Here is a 21,348-nt window from a genome sequence, read left to right as displayed (position 1 = left end):
GCATTTTGAATACAAAAGAAAAAACAACAAAAGGGGAAAGAAATGGAAATATATGTATGACAATAAAATAACAGATGTTATTGGTTGCAGCGTTTAAGTTGAATTTGTCACAGTCTGGGTTGCAGTTAAGGAGAGGGGGCCTATTGGTTGTCCATTGGAAAAGGCGGCACTGTATGGTTATATTTTGGGGGGGAAGGGACTCAAGAGAAAGTCTTGGGAAAGGCTGGACAACAGTCCTGAAGGGCTCCTGTTCCATGGAATGGGTTATTAAACCCCGGTTTTATAGTTGTCAACAGACCGGTTGAATAAGTGCAGCATATATGACCCATTGTTTGGCTATTGGACATGCCCAGTATGCCCCTCCCCTAAGGTTATGGTGAAATAAGTAAATAAAAGGCTATGACTCATGTTTTGTATTTTGTTTTCAGCCTGCCACACAGTTGTGTTATCTTAAGTGATTCTATCTGTGACAGAATGCAGAATAAAGGAGGAGCTGAGGCGGGGACAAGTGCAGGGATGATGGTGGATGAATTGTGCGCAGTATAATGTCTGACTGAGGTAAATCTGAAGGGGGATTATAGGAATGAGGGAGGGAATCTGTAAGCATTGTTTAAATACAGAGCAAGAATAAATAAAGAAGGAATATCAAATTTTCACTTTCTGACATGGATAAAGAATGCCCTAACATCGCCACCGTAGTTAAAGATATTAAATTTGATGACTAGTGGTGACAGTAGTTGACAAAGACAAGGATATATTCACAGCTGTAAATACAAGCATTTACATCACCCATGTATTAAAAAAATACTTGTTTTTAGTCCCAATGTGTTTGCCTAGCTGCATGAGTGAAATGTAATTGAATATGGATGATATATTCTGAACCCTTCAATGTGAGACTATCACTTTCTAATCCAAGTCAAAATACAGAGAAAAAAATATTCCCTGTACATCAAGAAAACTGAAAATAGTAGAGATTTCCTGACTCTTAAAAATAAATGCAATCTATGATGCATGGATTTCAGTCTTCACAGGAAGGTGCTTTTGGCTTTCTGTCTTCCCATATGTTGAGAATGTCTTATGGCCTGAAGGCAGCACTTTGTCATCATTATGTTTTTTGGACACTTTCTATCTCTATACATCATTGTGACATGCTCTTGTGATGCCCCCACACCTATAGGGGGGCACAAGATAGCAAAGCCCAAGCCATTAGCACTGACAAATGTATTTGAAGGATAGAAACATCCTGAGGTAGGGGAGCTAGCTAGATTTTCAGCTGTGACTCCCAATTGTGGGATTTCTTCTTACATCTCCTATCAGGATGTTCTTGCTGTACTTGTCAGCAAGTACAAAGCAGGTGCAGGTATTTACTGACATGTAAACATGGTTCATGTAAAACATTTACAGATAACCTTTATCTAAACAGGCTGATATGAAGCAATTTAATAGCTAATTACTACACCTGTCAAATGTGAGTGTAACCGATTCCATTTTGAACCAATTAGAAGTAAGTCTAATAGATGTTTTTAAGCTAATACGTCAGATGACGATGAAGAATCATAGCATTGAATGGTGATCACTGTATGCAAAGATATAGACCCCTATTTATTAATACCCAGCTATAAGAAAGATTGTCTATCCCATTTTGTTGAGGTAGCAGAGTTATACTCAGCTCCCTGGCGATACTTGGTCGCAGCGGGAAGGCTGAACTTAACGCTTTGTCAGGTCAGTGTGGGAGCATATGAACATGTGTGAACCGGCCTGTAAAAACTTGTATAAATAAAAACATTTTCATGTATTTAAATTGAGAAAAAATGCTTTATTCATATAGAGCATTTTTTCTTGTATAGAATGCCATGCGGAGATAATGATAACAATAGGGGAACAGCGGTGTTACCTGTAATGTCACTGTCCTTGATAAATCCGCTTCTTCATGTTATGCATAGGGAAGACTTTGTAAGAGACACTCAGGTAAGGCTATTGACGACTATACCCACTGATGGTCTTCACTGACCACGGGGCTGTCATAGAAAGGGAGAAGTCAGCGAGAACTCTCGTTTTTGTTGGAGAAGAAGCTTTCCTTCCAATTATAAATAGGTCCCCTATAGAGAGAGGTTGTCGCTTGATAATTTTTTAAAAGAGGATTAAGGGCGACAATTGAGGATTATTTTGGGTCAATGTGAAGATGGGGGGAATGGGTTGAGGGTTACTTTGGGCCCAGATAAAACATATTGCACTTTATTATTTTACAGGTACCGGATAGGAAGTGTGTATTTTTTAATTAAACATTTGGAAATTAAGGTTTACGTTTGTTATTCCAATTCACATAGATGGATAATAATCTTATGGACATATGGAGGACTACTTGCCTCCTTGTCTGTATCTATATTATCAAGAGGGGTTTTTTCCTTAGAAGCAGTGCTCATTGCATTACACCACTTTTAAAATTGACATCAATTAGAAAACTGCATTTTCAAAGGCATAATACCAAAAACTCCCCCTGGGAGAGAAGTATAGTAAGTGATGGTACATACAAAGCCTATTAATATACGACAACAACCAACATGGTTTTCAATATAGTTTTTGCGAAATACAAATTACCTTTGAATAAAATATTCTTGTATATATGGCAACGTGTAAGAAAATGGATTTCCGCTTGCTAGCTAGAATAAAATAATGTCCATTTTTTAACTTATTTTGCAAGTGACTTAGTATTTTAGTGCATTTAAAAAGCTGATATTATTTCTCTGCAGCTGAATCAGAGAAATAAGTACGCTGTGATCTATAATAGGATTCGGCTTATAATTGCAGCTTGTAACACTAGGCAGTTTGGAAATTCACAGGAGACCATACTATGTAAGAGTGGAGAACGACTTTTACATGAACCAACATGCTGTTTGCCAACTGTAACCTACACTCATGAAACCAAGGTATAATTCTTAGTAGAAATGCAGTTTGTGAATTTCTACCCTGCTATTTTAATCAAACGTGTTACTATTTGAAACCACGGAAGCTCTCCTCCTTGACCGTGGTTTGGTTGTGCTGAAGCATGAACTTGCAACCTGTCAGAGAAGGTCATTATCAAACACCTTGAGACAGTGTCGGACTGGGACATGAAGGGCCCACCGGGGGAAATGCAGCGGTAGGGGCCCACTACAATGGGGTGTGGCCAACTGTAAGAGGGGTTGTGGTCAGTCATTAAAGGGGATGAGGTCAGGCCATGGAGGACAACGTATAGCACCTTAGTATGGTCCATAAAGAAAAAGAGGACATTTGCAGTGAGGAGCCGCGAAGGAAAAGACAGAAGAGAAGAAAGAAGTCAATAGGAAAGTAAGTGAAGGGGAGCAAATGCAGCATGGAGGGCACTGTGTGAAACAGGGGAGACAGGGAAAGGGGAGGGATGAATTGAATACAATCAATCATCATCAGCTATTTGTGTGCTGTCCATTCTTTGTGGTTAGTGTTCTCTCCCCTCATAGTGTACACAGAAAACAAATGCTATACTACAGTACTAGAGATCAACCATTCATCATATGAAAACCACAATATAAGGGTATAGACTAAAAATTAATATATCCATGAAGCACTATGGAGACCACAAAATTATTAGCATAAAAATATATGCACATTTAAAATATTACATAAATCTAATTACACTCTAGACACTGGCAAATAAAAACAGGACTCTAAAAAATGATCTACCCACAAAATGTACACTCAATAATAATCCAATGCCACTACAAAGGACAAAAGCAAAACATTAATATTAAAGCATATAGCAGATGCAATCCTATAAGGACCTAACTGTCTGAATGTGTTTTATTCTGATTAAGATATGCTTCTATAGGGAATAGAGTCCCACAATTGATTAAAAACAAATAAACATGGAACATGATATAAACAGTGAATTTGGTTACTAGTTTATTAGGAATCCATTCATTGGTCAGCTGCAATAGGATCCTTTTATAGAGGCACTGAAGACATTGCAATGAAGCCATTCTAATTTATCTCCCTCCCTCCGAGGTCACACAGTGGAGAGCTCTAGAGAAGTTTGCACGATTTATTACTTACTGATTACACGGACTCACACTGCAGTTAGGATGGCAACTTTATGACTACAGGACGCCTGCAACTACAGCAGAAGGAGTAATCTGAGATCTGTGTCACTGTGAAGCATTTCTGCCTCTCTCTGTCTCAGGAGCAGGAAGTGTTCTCACGTGCTGGCTGTAGGCAGGGATTAGTTTGACAGTCTCCGTTTCATATGTAGACTGACCGCAACTCGGTAATTCTCTGCTCTGCCTCACCAACAAAGAGGGCGGGGTTATCAGGCAACAGGGCCTCCCGGGGGATACCCCGGCTCCCCGGCAGGCCAGTCCGACACTGCCTTGAGATGTTGAGGACCAGACTACATAAACTTCCCTCTAGAGTAAAAATGGTTCAGAGAGAAAAAAAAATATGAGCTAGACTTTACAGGAAGAAAACAATGAAAGACCATTACAGATTCGAATCAAGCCCAGCTGATTACATAACAACATGACCTTGTGCTATACCGCATATTTACATGCAATCCAACACTCTAGTTGAAATCTTAATTGACAGATAACATAGAAAAAGATAGTTCTGTCAGAGTACAGAATGAATGTAACATTTCCAGAACCTGCTTCTTGGAAATACCCAAGTATTCACTATACAGTAAGGCTTTTAAAGGACAGAAATTTGCATGTGTCACAGCTTGTAGTAACACATTAACTGAACAATCATATAATATTGTTGTATAGGTTCATATAATAATTAATTATATGGATTGCTTGCATGGATTACATATGATGCAATGTAAGGAGCCTGGCTCTTGACTCCTGTCAATGTCCCTGACTATTCTACTTGACACAAAGTCTACCACACACAGTCTACCTTGGAGTCTACCTCAGCTTGCACTAGTACTTTGATTATTTACTACAGTTTGATTCAAACGCTCTAATACATCTCCTGCAGTGAACCACCTTACCTGTACATTGTTTACTTCTCTGCAACTCTTAAAGACCTTACATAATCTTTGCCTGTATGACTGCATGTAGCCCTTCATTTACTCAAAGCACTATAGTATCTGTGTAGAACAGATTAAAGATATGTAATAAAGTTCAATTTGTAGCACAGTTCTTCTCTAATGTGTTCAGTTTGCCCGATCTAGTTACTACTGGACAACCGTTCTTCCACATGTAACTTGGCTTCTGTTCTTCATACTATACTGCATTAAAGTTCAAGTCCTTGCAACCCCAAGTGGAAGGCTTACACTACTTAAAGGTGGCACAGCAGGGCCAAGGTATAGGTCTTGCTCTATAAATGAAGGAACAAGACCCCACTTCAGGTCTGTACGTTGAGATACCCAAATCCGAATGGTGCACCTTGCAATCCACTATCGGTGGCAAGCGTCTCACATAGAAGAAGAGCCAAGTAATCTTATTATTCCCAGATGTATTATTAATGGGAACAATTTATCCAGGACTGTGTCACATCCTAGCTAACAAGAGAATTGTGCATCCACCCCTAACGTAGCATCAGCAGGTGCACACGTGTGCCTTGTAAAATGTATTACTAACATTGATAATCTTGTTTACATTACTTAATTTTTTTTTAATTGAAATTGGGTGCAATGTTTATCAGTCTCTTAGCAAAACATTGTTTATAAATCTATTCATTCTAGAAATGTAAATCTCCAGATTACATTGTTTACTCATATCAGTTAAATCATTCATCATGTATTGTTTATTCATATGTAGCCTGTGTATATACACAGTACATATATATATATATATATATATATATATATATATATATATATATATATATATCTGCAAGGTCTTCAAATTACATGGTATATTTTCTTTTTGATTTTTTTTTAAGACGTAAAGAATATTTTGTTTCATTGATTTTCTATGTCTCCAATGAAGTAATTATGTGTCTTGTACAGAATTCAGAACACATAAAAGATATACAGAGGACAGATGACAAAAGATTATTGAAATTTATTTCTTCCTCGAATAAAATATCTGCTTGAAAAACAAAATGAAAGCAGATATAATACATCTTCTGTAAGGTGAAACATGCACTGTAAATCTATAAAAATGTTCTAGATAAGTAAGTAAATAGTTTAAATAACCTGTTGTTCAATGACACTCTTTCCCTCGGATACAATCTATACAGTGGTTTAACACTATATCTGAAGATGCATTATATTGACCTACAGCTTGCTGTACATATTTATCTACATATCTATTATGTATTACCTAGGCAGGGAGACAAAGGGAACACTGCAAATACAATATCGTAAATAACGTTTTGTGAGCAACAGTGAGCAGAAAGCTCAGACAATTCTGTTTTACATTTTGATATAATGTTATGTTTATAACGGATATGGAAGCTTTTTAAAAGCATGTTCGCATTAGATCATTTATATTGTATCAATAAATATACAACCAACATTAATGTATACAGCCATGGCCAGAAATATTGGCACCCTTGTAGTTCTTTCAAATATCTCACAATTTCTTCTCAACATATCTTGAAATTAAAACTAGTATTTGGTCTCCACAATTCTTTCTCTGTTAATGTTACAGACTTAATAATTGGTAGCACAGCCTTTGGTCAAAATAACTGCAGTCAACCGCTTCCTATAGCCATGGATGAGCTTCCTGCACCTCAATACTGGCAGTTTGGTCCACTTTTCTTGTGCAAACTGCTCCAGCGCTCCCAGGTTGCCTTGTCCCCGAACTGCAGTTTTCAGATGTCTCCACAGATGTCCTATGGAATTTAGATCTGGACTAATTGCTGGCCACTTCAGAACAGTCCAGCGTCTTCTCTTGAACCAATCCTGGGTGCTTTTTGAGGTGTGTTTGGGGTCATTGCCTGGCTGAAAGACCCATGACTTTGACAGAGACCCAGGGGTAAATGTATCAAGCTGAGAGTTTTCCGGCGGGTTTGAAAAACCAATCAGATTCTAGTTATCATTTATTTAGTGCATTCTACAAAATGACAGCTAGAATCTGATTGGTTGCTATAGGCAACATCTCCACTTTTCAAACTCGCCGGCAAACTTTCAGCTTGATACATTTACCCCCCAGTCTTCTGACAGTAGGTTCAACATTGCTCTCCTAAATGACCTGGTAATCTCCACATTTCATGATGTCAAATGAGGCACAGCAATCCCTAAACAACACTGAACCTTCACCATGATTGACAGTAAGTAAGGTGTTTTTTTTCTTTGAAAGCTTCACTTTGCATTCTATAAACATAGGGGAGATGTGCTTTACCAAAAAAACTTCCACTTGGTCTGATCTTCCACAGGACATTTTCCCAGAATGAATTAGGCTTGATCAGATGTGTTTTGGCAAACTCCAGTTCAGCTTTTGTATGTCTCTCTCTCAGCATTGGGGCCTTCCTGTGCCTCCTACCATATAACCCCATTTCATTGAGTTGGCAACAGATGGTGCAAGTTGAAAATTAAGCTCAACTTGAATATTTTAAGCAGTTGAAAAGTCCTGCACTGCAATCTTCTGTCAAGATTTGAGGTGTCCGTGCTGGGCTACAATCTTCTTTCTGGCCTCCTAGGACAATTCTCTGTGCATTGCAGTACACACAGTGATACAAAACAAGAGAATGAGTCTGTATTCAGTTTAATGAGTGATTTTTACATTGCAGGCACCTCCTAATCCCTATAGATGAGTTCAGTTCCAAAGCGATTTCTAATTATTTATAACCATTTATAAAAGGTGCCAATTAATATGTCTGGGACATTTAATGATTTCTGTGTAGAATAAGCTTATTTAAGCAACATACTACATAATGTTTCTGCTTTTGTATTGTATTCCACTGCAGAAAAAATAAATACATATGTGGACACCAAAATGTTTTTTTCTTATTTCACCCATTTTCCTAAAGAAATATTGCATTATTAGAAAAACTGTAAGGGTGCAATATTTTTGCCCATGGCTGATTTTGACTTGTCTCTTAGTCAGCTTTTTATTTCCAGGAATGTTATAGTATGTTTTCTTGGAAGGGTTGTTAGTATGACAGTTATTGTGCTTATTGTATGCTCTTCTTTTTAATGGAATGCCTTTGGGCTTCCGTGGAAGAAAAAGGCTAAAAAAAATGATGTCTGTCATTTATTGTGAAACAAAACGCACATAGATCTGGACACCCTGTAATTGCTCATTTTATGTGTGAGTAAATATGTAAGTACAAATGTAACTAATGTTACTGTATAAAGATTGGCAAAGCACAGTGACACAAAATACATAAGTTAACATAAGTGATTGCCATGTTACACTTTACAGAAACAGAGTAAAGCATTTACATTATTAACAACTTTCTTTCCTCTATGTATAAAATATCTATTAAGCGTACACGGATGTGTTGGCACTGTATGAACAGCACGTAGCATGCAATAAACAAATGGATAGAATGGAGTAAATCACAGTGACCCAGAGATAGGTAAAACAGAGATAGACAACAGGAGTAGCGGAGTACACACACACACAGATGACAATAACTAGCAGACGGAATTGGCACACACCAAAATACATTGGTGCAGAGTATAAGACCCCCACCGGACGTCAGCAGGGATCCCTGCACTATAATATGGAATTGCTCAGTGAGGACCCAGGTTACGGCCCAGTGTAGTCTGTTCCCTCTGTTAAAGCAGCAGAGTTGATACATTTACCCCAGATATCAAATGTAATTGCGTTTGGCATGCAATGTCACTGTCATTTCCATAATACCAGTGAATAACTGACCATACCTATCTAAACAGCTATGGCTAAAAAATATAATTCAGAAGTTGCTCACCGCGCACTGCATATTTCTGTGAAAGCCCATCCCATCTCCTTAGTAAGGTGACTTTGGTGATATAACAGACAGTCCTGCTAGCAGCAATGTATGCTGCAGCATATGTCTATAACATTGTACAATTTTACCAAAACAAACAATTAGAGCAAAGCATCTACATTATTATAAAAAACATTATTTTTGTACAGAATATGCAAAATGTAATATATTATAAAGTAACAATACATCCCTACCACATATATGATAGTCGCCCCCCCCCCCCATATATGGATAAATGGAGTTATAAAACAAGTGCTTTCATTTTTATTTATTTTTTTAGTCTGCTTTAAGCACAATGGTGCATGTAATAACTGTGTCAGGACATCTGCATACACTGACATTACCATTTTGAGGCCACTTATGAAGTATGAAAAAATCTGAAACCGACTAGAGAGGTCAGGATTCATCGTGACTGCTCATTCAATAGGGAATTATGTCCTCTCAGCCAATCAAGCCACACACTACAATGATGAGTCTGAGCTGAGTGTACTTTTGGAGTATACTCTAATATCTGGTTTGACAATCAACCTACAGTAAAAAATTATTTGTTCAAGAGTACTCCTTCATGCCTTCTGAACCTCACCGCACAGCACAAAAGATTAATGTGCCTTGGTGAGAGGGTATATTGTTATTTTACTTTCGCATACAAGATGATGTATAGCTTAAATTAGGCTTCAAAAATTGATATTCCATCTTGAAAGGGAAAAATTAGCATAATGCAATTTGTTCGAGTACAAGGCACTTGCATTTTGATGCTTTGATAATCTAAAGCTGGCATCAACACATTTCTTCTCACAGACCATATTCCACTAGGCGCCAGGTTGTAAAACGGCTATTTACAGAGAGTAAACAGTGTGCTGTCTTTATGCAAGGGATTGCCTTCCACCGCAGGCTGAAATTACTGTAATGTCAATGAAAGGCTGTTGCATTTTTTATCTGGCAATCAACTACTTAATATAAATAGCATTATGGTAACAGTAAGATTATTGTCACCAAATAATTAGCTGACCCTATACATTCATATACAGGGTATGTACTGTGGCAGAGCCGTAACTTGGAATTCTAGTGCCCTGGGCGAGAAAGTCAAATGCCGCCCCCCTAGCCCTAAATTTTAACCAAATTAACCTAAAATATTCCTAAATTACACCCCCGTCAGCGTTGCGCCCTGGGCGGTCGCCCCTGTCTCACAGCCCTAGTTACGGCCCTGGTGGCAGCCAGTCAAGGGTCACTATAAAAACAGCTTCTTATGTGACAATATTTACAAATCATATCTCTGGGAACTACCTGCTGGCTGCTAATGACAGCTCCCCTCAACATTTCTCATCAGCAATAACAGACAGCAAGTGGGGCCTGGCAAGCGATTAAGTGAATACCTGTAACTTAAACCGTATTAAGCGGCACAGTTTCACAGTGGTTAGCATTGCTCCCTCACAGTGTCATGGGTTTGACCAGGACCCTATTTATGTGGAGTTAAAGATAAGTTAAAATATCAGTCAAATCAAACAAACTGAATTGCATATAAATTATTTTCCCTGTGTGTGATGCGATTGTAATTCAACAAGACTAGCAATTGCATGCTACCGCTAATGTGGTCGTGTGCAATTGCTTTGTAGTGGCGAGATGTAACCGCATCGCTTGTTGTATTAATATCACTGTTCCATTATATTCCCATAGATACTCATTTTGCAATAGGATATGCATAGACATTTCTAAAGACAAGGCTTCCATTCATCAAAGAGGTCTTAGGACAATGAGAATTGCTCTCCCATTGTATTTGTTATTTACTCAAAAGCAATCAATACCAAGGCTATACTAACTTAGACATTAGATATACTTAAAATGTACAAATATTAATTTACTGGGTCTTTGTCCAGATTCAACATTATCTTGAGATTAAAGCTGAGAAGGGAAAGGGGGGACATGATTGAAACTTGCAATTATATCAAGGGTTTTTAACAAGGTACAGAAGGAAACATTATTCAAAGGAAGAGAAATATAAAAACACAAGGACATGCACTGACAATGGAGGGAAGTAGGTTCAGAGGAAATGTGAGGAAAAAGAACTTCACAGAAAGGGTAGTGGATAAGTGGAATAGCTCATCAGAGGTGGTAGAGGCTAATACAGTAGAGTAATTTAAAAATGGTTGGGATAGACATAAGGATATTCTTATAAAGAATAAAGGATCAAATCGGGTTTGTAGTTACCATAGGTTACAAAATGGGCAGACTAGATTGGCCAAGCAGTTTCTATCTGCCATCAAATTGTATGTTTCTATGTTAAACATTTTCTATTGCCTCTCACTATTCTACATTCAACATTGCATTTTGTTAGTACACAATTTCCTTCTCTCACAATTGTCTGTCTCTGTGCTAAATTCAATAGTTTGTATCCTAAAATCAACATTGTAACAATGACCATTGTCTTTGTATGACATGTGTACCTGAAATTGATGTAATAAAATTTATGAACCTATCGCAGTGAATAAACTGGGCTCTGACCATTGGAAGGCAGAGTATCCCAGTGACACTCTTGTGCTAGACTAGCCACACAGGCTAGTCTTGATGATATATTTCTGTTCTGTTAATTATTTCCTTTTTCCTGCATTTTATTATTATTGTAAAATCTATTTAAGTAAGTGATCCTCTTGCATCTTAATAAATAGTTTTTGCACTTTGGAACCACAGTGATCGAATCGATCAATCACTTACTTATATCTTTAATAGTGGAGTTTGTATATTCTCCTGTGTTTGCGTGGTTTTCCATTGGGTGCTCTGGTTTCCTCAATCACTCCAAGGGCACACTGCTAATTGGCTTCAAACAAAATTAACCCTAACGCCTGTGTGTGTCCATGTGGTAGGAAATAAGAATTGTAAGCTCACTGGAGCAGGGACTGATGTGAATGATTAAATATTCTCTGTAAAGTGTTGCATAATATGTATGCGCTATATAAACAACACTTAATAATAACCAACAGGACCCGGGGGTGCAGACACATCATTGTTGTTAGCCCTGATCAGGCCCGGCGCTCCCATTAGGCAAGGTTAGGCACTTGCCTAGGGTGCCGGGCTCTGAAAATTACTTTAAAACTGTGCGGCGACCGCTGACCATACCTGTCACGGCCGCCGCACAGCATTCAGATGCATGGGGGAGGGGGGAAGAGGCTATTGCTCACCACCGCCGCCTCTCTGCTCCGTCTCCTCCCCTCCACTCACTAGTGTCAGTGAGTGGAGGGGAGGAGACGGAGCAGAGAGGTGGCGGTGGTGAGGTAAGGAAAGACGGGGTGAGGGGGGAGGAGGGAGGAGGGCGCCGATTGTTGCGCGGGGGGGGTGGGCTGGGGCGCCGATTTTGTAAAAATGCCTAGGGCGCCATGGAGGCTAGCACCGGCTCTGGCCCTGATGATGTTGTCATGCATTCATTTCTGCAACTGCCGCATTCATAGTTTTTGTAATTAGCACGGGATTATGACATCATGCCTTATTAGTGATGACACCTACATTCTTCCTTTATAAAGCACCTGTTCTCAGCACTCCTCTTTCTGAGCAAGGTGTTTGTACTGAGCATTAAGGGCAAGATTCCTCTTCCTGTGGTTACACTGTTGCAGAACTTTGGCCTGCTTGACCACCTTGTTTTCTCCAAATATTGGTTAGTGACATTGACTAATCCTAACCTCATTTTATAACCTTGATTATTCTACCCTCTCCAGTACCTTACCTTGGCTAATCTGTTTAGGAAAGCCAATGTCTGGATCTACTATCTCGATCATCGGGCAAGACACCACTTCAGGTCAGATCAGTTATTTTAGCCCCTACCTGGAGGGTCCTGTCTGTAATGAGCAGCATTATATGTTGCTTGGGCTTATACAGACCAACAGTAGGTAGAGCTGTGCTTACCCAAGTACAACTCCTGGGTGTCTGTGATGCACACCTCTCAGAGCAAGGTCTCTAGTATGAACAAATGACCACAGCCCTGTAAAAGATGAACTCATCTGGACAGAGTGCCCTTCATGTTCCTGAAGCACCAGCAATGGCCCCTCTACCCGAAACACCCAGTTCCATAGTACCTCAGATCGTTGGTATGCTTTATACATTAGCTATCTTTTCATTCATTGTCTATAATTTGCTAGTCTCAAACCCTGCCTTAACTTGTCTTATAAGCTCAACATAACACAAATATATTTTTAGTCATGATACTACTTCATATACTTTCATTACAATAGCAAAAATACGTTTTTCCTACAATGTTTCCATTTGTCCCATTTTTCTTTTATAAACTAATTTTGATATTAGGCTAAAATACAATATAAAGCAAACCTATCATTTTTATTTATAGAAAGACTCTGTGATCTACTCTAAAGACAGATAACTTTCCACAATCTACCATATTTAGTAGGTTTACTAAACTTAAAGTATACCTCTTGCAACACCCAGCTGAGGCTGCCAGATTGTGGCAGAACAAATACTCCTCTATCAATTCATTAGGATCTTGTGGTATCACTGAGTCATCATGTGCAGTCTAATGAATATTAGTTCAGTACACAAAACCGCTGCCTCCGCTCTGTACATGTGAGCACACTTGAATGCAAAACCAATGTTTGTGGCTGCATGTCCTGCTCCCACACCAGTGGATTGACTTAGGTCTGGATTTAATTTATTGGACAGGAGAAGAAATCCTGCTCTCCTGGCTGATGTGTGTTCATATGTCTGTTCACTTGAAGCTGGAAAGTACAGCTGTAAAAGTGAAAAGCTCATACTTACTGATAATTTTCCTTTACTGGGTGGGAGAATTGGCAGTGGGACACTGAAGTCGGTATGGGACAACAGAAGAGACAAATTGTCCTGTAGGGAGATGATGACCAGTGCGACTGAATGTCTGTATTCACACAGCAGAAGATTTATATAAAGCAAGGCTACTCCATCCCATGAATTCCTAAAGCTGGGTACACACTACAGAATTTTCCACCAACTTTTTATGCCGATCGATTTTACATGCGACCGATGTTCCGATCACTCGGTCCATGGACTGCATACACACAAACCTTGTTTAGGACGATAAAGGGAAGAGCGGACGTCCCTTTAGCGACTTTTTACAGCTATGTTGTCGTGAGCAATGACTAATTTCGTACTCACTGTTGTGGATCGGTCGGAAGTTTATACACACTATACAATGGAAACGAGATTGTAACGAAAATATTAAACAGTACGACCAACCAAATGAGGCGACAATCGTCCATTTGGGCAGACTTTCGATCATTGTGTCACTGCACACACTGACCCGACTTTTGAACGAGCGGTCGTATGTTGGCTGATTTAGCCGATTATTGGACGAAAACCGTGTAGTGTGTACCCAGCTTTACTTATCAACCACAAATCTACCAAACAACTGGCCTTGATCTACTGGCCACCTCTGTGCTACAGCATCATTGTATATACATATTTTACAATAATAATAATATATAAATACATGAATATTTAAAGATTTTAATCCTGCAGCTGCAGTTTTATGAAGACTAAGGGCCTCATTTACAGTGAAGAATAAATCGAGCTGGAAAGTACAATCTTGCACTTTGAGAAAACCACATTGCACTGCAGGGGGGGGGGGGAATTTAGAGTTTGCATCCTCCTAACTCAACTTTAAATCATAGTGTAAAAATGAAGTCGCCCAGTAGTGTGCTATACAGGAAGTAATTTCCTTACATGTAGCTGGATTTGCTCTTAAGTAAAAGAGGCCCAAAGAGTTCTGTATTAAAATGAGCTTACTCTCCCACTTTTAAGCTGTGGAGTATTCCCGGACCAGAATTCTCTCTCATTCTGCTCTGACATCTTAAAGTCTCAAGATTATGGTGTTTAATGGATATTTATGTACTTTGTGCTCTCAGCATGAAGATGACTAGTTAGGTGGAGACCAAATGCTTCCCTCCATTACAAGGTAATGTTTGTACTTACAGAGCGATGAAGAAAGTGGACCTGATAGATCCTGTTTAGATTTACAGTTCAGCTTCGTTCAGCTTCTACACTTTTTTTAATCCAAGTATATTTATATATTTTACAGAAAGCATCATTAAGGCCAGGAATGGATACATTACAGAATGTGTACACCTGGCAACAGTTGGCCAATATGTGAAAGTTTCAAGCTGCTCTCTTGCAGGGCATCCTGGGAACTGTACTTCAATAAAAACTGGAGTCTGCGCAAACCAAACTTGGCTTTGCATGTCTCATTTGCATTTATCGAGCACATTATAATTCCTATGCAAAAATAGCAGTAGAGCCTATTAAATAAAAAAGTATACCTTTCAATGACTAGGACATCATAAGTAGAAGTGACCATCTCAATTGCCCTTGGTCTTATGACAATAGATCTGAGGCATTGAGCAGTTTGTCAGGACATTAGTATTCTGACACTTCATGTTGCTGTCACTTATCATTCAGGTTTCTACGCCTGATAAATCCACAGGGCTTTAGATGACACAATGGTTGCACCTGGGCACGTTTTTCTTCATTTCAGATGTTGATTGTTTTTTTTTTTTCTTTCTTTGGTCTCCGCATTTATACTTTCTTTTTGTTATGCTTTTCAGTTCAATATGTTTTCACTAAATACAGATGGCTGTTCCACACAATTCAGCTGTTCTTTTACAAAGTGAATAACACACTTCAGATGGAGCGTCAATCATTTTTAGTTTTATAACAATGTATTATTGTTTAGAATCTTTTAATATACCTTCATTTTTTCTAAATATCTATAATAAAGAACAGCAATATTATTTGGCTACAAATATCAAACTGTGATATAGATTTTTTTTACTGCATGTTCACAAACTTAAACTTAAGGAATCGACTCACAATTGCTCATGTCTATGAATAGACTATTTTCATATATTAGGGATAAGAAGGTTTCCATAATTGTTGCATTATTTTCCGGTGTTTTAGAAGAAAAGTTAAAATTGGCCACATACATATGGTACTACAGTGGTTCACCAGTTTGACCAAACTAACCAACACATGTACTGTGTGTAGGCTCCAAGGTGGCCAATATATACAATCGATATCTGATCCTATTGGATGTGATCAAGTATAATAGAAAAACAGGTCAAACAATGAACACGTGATCCTAAAATGAATTTACCTTGAAATGACTGTACCCATACTTACAAGGCGATCTGTTTACTCGGTCTAGCACTAAAACAATCACATTCGTGCAATTCTGCAATCTGTGTGAATAGCTAAATTGTTCACTGACTCATACATCCAGCAGTTGTGCCATATGGCTGGATCACAACATGTGGAGCCACCATAAGGCTTGAATTGGGGTAGGATCTGTGACGCATTTCAAGCATGGTCCATAATTCTCTTACACTGACATATAGTAATCACTGGAGATTCTGATACACTAAATTATAGTTTTATTGGTATGTGTCAGTGTATTGGCCAATAAGTGTTTTTCTTAATGCTCAGCAGAGAAACAAAAATGTTTGATAATAGCTTAAAAGTGCTTTCACATTGTGTCCTAAATTCACAGATTTCACAAATTTGTAGGTAGCGATGGAGAGAAAATGTAAAATACTGCAGATCTCCAATAGTATTCAATACAACTGACCTATGAAAACATCAATATCAACTTTAAAACTCTCAAAAAGGAGGCGCATCATAAACAGAAACATTTGCATATATACATAGATGTGTGTCCCTTGTCCAGCTGTGAAAGTAATAATTATTGATGAAATATTTGGGCGAGTTGTTAAAAAAAAAAACCACCCTAAAAATGTAACTGAAAACAACATAATGTACATTTATACCAGCCTATCAGGACACATTCAGGACATATCCTGCCTAATGCCATTAATTCTGTTACATGCTCAATGGCACAGGAACAGGAGCTGCATTCGCATGTCCTTTTTGTATTCAAATCATTATAATCCAGTTAGCGCAATGTGGAAGGGTCTGGCAGAGCGGCACAAAACTAGATACAGAGTAGATACCAGAAATACTCCTGCCCAATGTGCAGAATGGTGACTGCGTCTCTACCTTGAAGTGCATGGTCATGTCAGACACACAGGCGACAGAGCCAGCACTTTGCAACTTACACAATGTCCTGTTTTACTGTACAACATTTTCAGCAGAATTCTCCCCCCCCCCCATATCCCCGAAATGACACAGATTAAAGACAGGGGGTCTGAGTCATTAAGGAGAGCAAAGCATAAAAAAAGGAGTAACTTTGCACTTGGAAAAAAAACATGTTGAATTGGAGGAGGGGTGAATTTAAAATGTGGGGACAGATTTATAGTTGGGGTAGGGCATGTCCTGGATCAACTTTACATTTCAGTGTAAAAATAAAACTATCAAGGGTTTGTGTGGTACATGAAAAAACAGCCAGTATTTAACTTATGTGCAAAATAATAAACTAATTTGCACCCCTTCCATTGTAACATTGTTTGTCCAGGATAATATTTACTCCTTTTATTTTGCTTTGCTCTCGTTAATAACTCAGGCCCAGGGTGTGCTATTTCTTATGGATGGGGATTCTTTGTTTTTTTTTAAAGAACTTTAACAAGAATGTAAAGATCCAAAGATTGTAAATTATAAAAAAGTATGAGACATCTGGATGCTTATCAAAATTAACATACAACAGATGTAGGTTTATCGAAATACAAACTTGTCTTCGTTTGTGAAATTAATCCATACTTGCCAACTATCCCTGAATGTCAGGGAGACTCCCTGAAATAGGGGTGATCTCCCTCACTCCCTGAAGAGTCTGGCATTCTCCCTGATGCTGAGCCAGTACAAGACATGGTTGGCTTCGCCATCTGTGGCATGATGACACAGTTCAGAAATTGTGTCCTATGTCCATGTATTGATTCCTATGAAGGTGGCCATTTTCATAGAGACCAAGATTTAATCAAAGACTGAGAGGTAAGACAACATAACTTCAGAGTAATGGAGACAGAAAAGTAAAAGACACTTCAGTCTCTAGAGAATTATTAGCTGCTTTTTCTTTAACGCATAGTTTCCTACTCTCCTGGAATGTCCGGATGACTCCCGCATTTCTGGGATACCTCCCGGAAGAGCAGGGCAACCTCCCAGTTCTCACCCCCGCAATAGATAAGTGGCAGGGAGCGGGGCTTAATAATGCAAAAATCGTGTCATCTTAGCTCCGCCCCTGCTGTAATTGGCCAAAATTGTGACAATAGTTTAGGGGCGGGGCCAAACGTATGCGATTTGTCAAGCCTCGCCCCCACACACACACCTCCCCCGGGATTAGCCCTGAAGCGAATGAGGAAAAGTTGGCAAGTATGAATTAATACCATTTGCATTGCCTGATACAGCATCAAATATATTTAAAAATATAAAATGGAAAAAATGTGGAACGGTCATGTTTCAGCCAACCAGTCCCATTATAATTGTCAAATGGATATTTAGAGGGTCGTTAAAACTACAATATAAATTAATACAATAGGAAAGTCATCTTGTAAGTTTCAAAAATACGTATGCAGACATGCCAGATTTGCAGTGGCAGAAGACTTTTAGGCTACCATGATAAGGTCAGGATTTGTGGGTAGACAGTATAGGCTATGTCCTAGTGTAGCAGGAAGGAAGCATGTTCAAACTGCAAAGGTGTACAGGAGGAAGAGAGTGTTGTGCTGGTCACCATCAAGGTCCAGGGGCTGCGACATCCACTGGCTTTGTTATTTCTGCAGACTGATCACTTACAGTTTATATAATGCTCTGATTCGTCCAACCCAACATCTCATAATGTGATGCAATAAAATTGGGAATATTGTGCGGTACGATTCCTCCTGTTTATGGACTAAAGAAAAGGACTGTGTCTCTGCTGGACAATAAAAGAATGTGTTGCAAAGACAATCAGTGGAGTAAGGTTTCTACCATAATAGCTGTGTAAAAAGTGGAGGATACACTGGATAGAGAAATGAGTTGAAAGTCCAGAGAAAAAGAGTGAGGAGGATAGACAGCAGTCATTCTGAGTAACACTGAAGTGCTGTGTTGTATGACAGGTCAACAGCACTTGACTTACTGTAGAAAGATATGCCTCAGTAAATTAGCTTACAATAGCTACTGAAATGAATAATTTTGTGGTTAGGAAATTAAGTGTTCAGAAATGCTGGTGTCACACCAATCTCAAATTGTGATACCCAGATACAAGCTCAAACGGTCCAATGATTAAACATGGCCATTAAATAACTCCATTATTACAAGTTACATTTACCAATCGGTCTATAGCTTACGCTCACAGTTAATTTTTTACATTTTATTTCCAATTCATTTATTTTATGGTGTTTATCAATTACTTCCATATTAACCAGATGGGATTTGGTAGGATGAGTGAGTGGATGCAGAACAAGGGGAGTAGGTGTGGCAAGAAGTGTAAAACTTGCAAATATTTTGTTAATAAAACATCATGTTCAAATTTAAAGTCAGTGACTTTTCTTCTAAATTTTGTGAAGAGGGTTGGTTGTCATTTTTAATTTCAGTTAGAATCCCAAGTGTTGGGGGGAGTGAAAGAGCTTAAAATGAAAGTAAACTTAATTTGTTGGGTCTATTCTGCAAATATAACCGCTATCCAATTTGTAATCTTTTGGTAGATACACTCTCTATCAAAGTGTATCTAACCAGTGACCTTTCCTGCTGCATTTCAGTTTCTGGCGTGCTTATGCAGTCCTGTGCTTATGACTGACCCTATCCATTGGGTCATCAGTGGTTTGAACTGAATAGAGCAAAAAGCTACTCATGCTAAAGAGTTCGCCTAATGATGTTGACATGGTGACTCTGTGGTGAAGTTAGGACATAGACAGGGGACTACAGAGGCTTGACTCACCATACATAGAACTGCAGCAGGAAAGAGTTACATATCTCCTACAGATATTATTGTATTTACCCATTGATTAACAAATATCGAAAAAGCAATTTAGCCTTTAATCTGGACCTATATTTAAATATCCACATACTATAGCAGTTTGATCTAAGATTTGTAAATTTAATCTCAAAATGTTTATTTCATAACAGTTGCTATTTTGTTCACATAGCGCTTTTGTATAAAGGTTATTATAAAATTATTGTTTATTTATATAGCACCAACATATTATGCAGTGCTTGATAGATAATATTTTAATCATTCACAGTAGTCCTATTTAGGTGTTCCATGAGAGCTTAATTTTTAATAATTCTTTATTTGGTATAGCCAAAGATAAACGTATACACAATAGCACAACAGGACCAAACCTGGAATAACGGACCAGAGCTTTATGCTTTACCACACAAACACACACACATTCTAAGGTTCATTTTGTCGGCAGAAAATTATCCTAAAAGTATGTTTTTTGGACTGTTGGGAAGAGACCAAAGAACCTGGAGGAAACCCCTACAATAACAAAAAGAACATACAAAAAACATGCAACACACACAGATAGTGCCTTGGTCACAATCAAACCATGACCGCCAGAGCTGTGAGGTAGCAATGTCAACCACTGTGCAGCGCACAGTCGGAAAAACAGGTTAATTGTTTATTTTGCGCAGAGCACTGTAAAGTCCAAATAAGAAGGTTACAAGTGCATAATAGTCCATATGTTTAGAAAATAGTAAATAAGTAGATTACCATTGAAGTTGTCTTATTTCAAAGTGCTTTTGTACAAAAATATATTTTCTAAAGAAATAGTTAACTAGTTTCAATAGTCCCCTTCACATTTAATACTAATCTTGGATTCCTGCGTGATTGTGAATTAGTGCCTCTCCTTTATTGCCTTTTTGCTTCCCAATGTTCTTTGCAAATCAACCTTTGTTCAAGGTTTAAGTGAAAAATAGAAAAAAGACCACAGAGAAAACAACATACACTAAAAGTAGATGCTGAGCCAAAAAGTCACCAAGTTGCAGTGACAGCAGTAAAAGGTCCAATAACTCAGGTAATTTTACAGGAGTCTATCCATTTACACAAGGAATGCAGACAAAATATTTTACTCAGCACTGTGTTGTCGAAGAGATACAGTACAGAGCTTCCGTCCCATCAATCACCCGGCACAGTCCTTTGCGTGGTGAATATCAAGAGGCAAGTAATAGAACCCTGGAGATTACACCTAACTACCAAAATGCTAGGAAGAAATAAAAACAAACCTATCAAAGTCATTTAAGAGTTCCTCCATAAAAAAAATAAAAAAAAGTTCCTACTTGTAAAATAAGAAAGAACTGCAGTTAACGCAAGAAAATCACTTGATAGCAAAAAAAGAACAGAATAAACAATACAATTATAATGTACATTCCTCTATTTGAGCTGTTTCGAGGGGATGATAATTTAATCATTGAACATTTTAAGAACAATAAAAACAAAACAAAAAAAGCCATATACCATAATGTGATTGGTCAAGGTGGTCTAGGCTGGCCAGGCCCAAGAAGGCAGCACTTAATCAAATGTGAATTGTTCACATGACTCATCAATTAGCCCAGAATGCCCAGCTGTTTTATTGGTCAGTC

At 38.4% G+C, this 21,348-nt stretch overlaps 1 protein-coding gene across 2 annotated transcripts in view; it reads right to left on the bottom strand.

Annotated features, from left to right (window-relative positions):
- Positions 1 to 21,348, bottom strand: part of SPAG16 (sperm associated antigen 16) — a 696,430-nt gene that overhangs the window by 469,801 nt on the left and 205,281 nt on the right. The window lies entirely within an intron of this gene.

This window comes from Mixophyes fleayi, chromosome 7 (genome assembly GCF_038048845.1).
Source record: "Mixophyes fleayi isolate aMixFle1 chromosome 7, aMixFle1.hap1, whole genome shotgun sequence".
Classification (NCBI taxonomy): Eukaryota; Metazoa; Chordata; class Amphibia; order Anura; family Limnodynastidae; genus Mixophyes; species Mixophyes fleayi.
The sequence above is the reverse complement of the archived record's forward strand: the minus strand, read 5'-3'. Positions and strand labels throughout refer to the sequence as shown.